This window comes from Malania oleifera, chromosome 13, assembly GCF_029873635.1.
Source record: "Malania oleifera isolate guangnan ecotype guangnan chromosome 13, ASM2987363v1, whole genome shotgun sequence".
NCBI lineage: Eukaryota > Viridiplantae > Streptophyta > Magnoliopsida > Santalales > Ximeniaceae > Malania > Malania oleifera.
The window spans coordinates 60,137,413-60,141,069 of NC_080429.1; positions in this window are offsets into that span (position 1 = coordinate 60,137,413).

A 3,657-nucleotide genomic window follows, 5' to 3' on the forward strand; every position below is an offset into this window, starting at 1 on the left:
ATCCTTTCAAAAATAGTTTAACATTAAACTAAGCCTATCTTCGGAAAATTTTAACGCAATTTTGGTAGCATGCCGTCTGTAAATTGGACATTTTCCCATAAAACCTGTACTTGATAGGTTGAAATAAATCATTTACAAGAAGTTGAAGGTACACGAGAACCTATATCCACTACCAGCATGCAATACACATCAACTGCATCTACTATGCAGGAGGCATTCTAGACTAGCATGAAATCATGTAGCATATTCACGATGGTAATCCATGTAACCATATCTTAAATTCATAATATGAACAGCAGAGAACAGTGGATAGTATTGAGTTCAATGTGGTATTGTTATTCATCCAGGCATTTGGACATGGACGTTATGAGATGATGAGTGAATTTAATTTAAATGATTATGAAAGTGATGCTCTCTGTGAGTTATGTATATATTCAACTTATGCATTTTTAAAATTTTCAAATCTTCAGCCAAGTGTATATAATATTTTCAATGATTTCGGCACGGCAATGAATGCTTTAAGCTTACCGGATGAAAAACATGTAAATGAATGTCCGTTCTAAATGAACTAAGTCTACATTGTCTCATTTATTAAGATTCCTAAGTTTCACTCATCATTTCAAAAATAGTTTAACATTAAACTAAGCCTATCTTTTGTTTAGGACTTTGGAAAATTTTAACACAATTTTGGCAGCATGCCGTCTGTAAATTGGATGTTTTCCTATAAAACCTGCACCTGATAGGTTGAAATAGATCATTTATAAGAAGTTGAAGGCACACAAGAACCTATATCCACTACCAGCATGTAATACACATCAACTGCATCCGCTATGCAGAAGGCATTCTGGACTAGCATGAAATCATGTAGCATATTCACGATAGTAATCCATGTAACCATATCTTAAATTCATAATTTAAATAAAAATTGTTATCTTGAGTCATCCGATAATATGCTCATTGAAAATCTTTTAAATGACTTAAACATATTCTGAAAAATCGATGTGAGACCCAAATAGACATGAATCTACTTTGCCACTATCGTACTATATGCAAAATAACATGCGTCTGAATCATTTGGGTATTGAGGTAGCTAATGAACTGAGACACAGATGTTCTATTATCATATGCATAAAACTGAAAATTAACATAGTCTATGAGGTTCCCATAACTCTTTCACAAAGCCAAGTAATGTTTCTGAACTTCGTTATCATCAAATGGAGCTATAGAAGCAAAAGAGATTACCCCATTCTCCTTAAGGGTCGCTATGAGCTGCCCTATGCACCGAGCAAAAGTTTTAGGATCAACTTTAAAATGCTACTTTGAAATTCGAATATTTACCCTTGATGGAAGAAACATGTTAGAGGCTGAGATCATCTGAATCCCAGAAGATGCTTAAGTTTCCATTTGTTGGACGAGGAGAAGATAAGGCAGTGTAATCAATGGCGAAGGAGAGAAATGAAGTGGAATTGGACTTGTGGGTTAATGGGTACGTCTGAAAATGTGACATGCTTGAACTCAACTCCTATGTATTCACTGAAGACACCAGAGGTGTTGGGTGCTGTCTGGGTTGATGAAGAGGGAAAGGTATACAATAAAAAAAAAATCACTAATTGATCAAGATTTTATATAGAAAATGGCAATTTAGAAATTATAATAAATTATTAATATTTCCTAAGAATTCATATATCAAGATTTTTATTTTAAAAAAAAACAATGAAAAAACATCTTATTATGTAAATATTAAAATTTTAATTTTTTTCAAAAGGTTAATCAGAGCATTAGTGTCATAATCTTTTTTATTAAGATTTTTCATGTCCATAAGTCCTATATTTATATGGTGTTATAATAATATCTCATATCAATGTTTGTATTTTATAATTTTTAAACAAGGTGCTAATTTTTATAAATAACTCTGAATATTCACACTTTAATATTGGTAAACTAAATTATGACAATGTATTATTAACTCATCTTGAAAATATATCTAAAGTTTATTGAAATTATAAAAATATTTTACATTATTATTTACATAAAATTACATGCAATACATATGACCTTCCAACTAGCATTGAACCACTTCTTAAAGAATAAAGGAAAATTTTGATAGTCCTTAAAGTGATAAATATGCAATGTTAAGTTTACCCTTATATTAAATAGAAATTTCACATCTCAAAACCTACATTTTAACTCCATTGAGACCCTTCCTCTCCCGATCTATTCGGCTCATAACTCTTCGAATTTTAGTCCAACCATCTTCTATGGTACCCAAAACATTCACAATGGTGAATTAGCCTTCAAATTCATGTTGCCTATTAATGGAAGCTCCTGTAATCTAAGAATATATACTCAAGTTGAGAAACGATATCAGCATTTTTTTTATTTATAAGAAAGGGATACCAAGTTAGTTCAAAATTTTTTTTATTCAATCTTCAAATTTTTTATTTTTTTATTAAATTCTAACTTCAATTTCATGTGTGTATAACTCAAAGAAATTTATGCCCATCAGTTTTATCTCTATTTATTTTTTTGTAAATGAATGTCCGTTCTAAATTAACTAAGTCTACATTGCCTCATTTATTATGATTCCTATTTTTCACTCATCCTTTCAAAAATAGTTTAACATTAAACTAAGCCTATCGTTTGTTTAGGACTTTGGAAAATTTTAACGCAATTTTGGCAACATGCCGTCTGTAAATTGGATGTTTTCCCATAAAACCTGCACCTGATAGGTTGAAATAGATCATTTATAAGAAGTTGAAGGCACACGAGAACCTAAATCCACTACCAACATGCAATACACATCAATTGCATCAGCCATGCAGGAGGCATTCTAGACTAGCATGATTTAACATGAAACTCAATTTGTGATCATAATACCTTATAATTAATCAGAGGAGCCACCCGCCTCATCTGGTCCAGATTGGCGCATCCTTTCCTCTAACCGCACATGCCTATCCATCATGGCTTGCATCTGGAGACGTCCGATTTCAATTCCGTGTTTTTCATTTCCATCATTTGCATCCGTCGAGCCATCTTCTGCTTATCATACTCGGCCTTTCGACGCTGTCATTCCATCTCTGCACAAGCTGCTGCACCCATGGATGATGATGCTATTGAGGCGATGTAACCACTTCCAAGACCTTTCACCCAGTCCCCCGCTCGTTGCCCAAGCACCTAGGAAGTGATCATGAAATCTGCCATGTGCTGACTCTCCTCCGAAAACGGTGCATCCCTTAGTTCGACCATCCATGCCTAATTTCAATCATAAAAATGATAAAAAGGAATAAGTAAGACTACATTTTTTATGTTTTGAATAAAGTAATAAACTAAATCTTTTGCTTCATTTACATGTCTCTCTTGCGCACCCTCGCACCACTCCCCCGATCGTCGTTGGTGTGTTCTATGATACAGATCCGGCAGCGGCTCCTCTACGTCAGTCTCGAGATCACGCTACATTATCATATAAGACATCATTAGTATTATGTCATATAATGGTCAGATAATTTTATATATAGTAATTACCTGGCGATGATTTACGAATAGCCTCGATCCACCGCAATGCGTCGTAGGGAGTTTGCTGCGGTTCGCAGCATTTGTTTCACATATGGCCTACAATGAAGATGTAATGACAACTTATTAGCAACATCATTGTGAAAC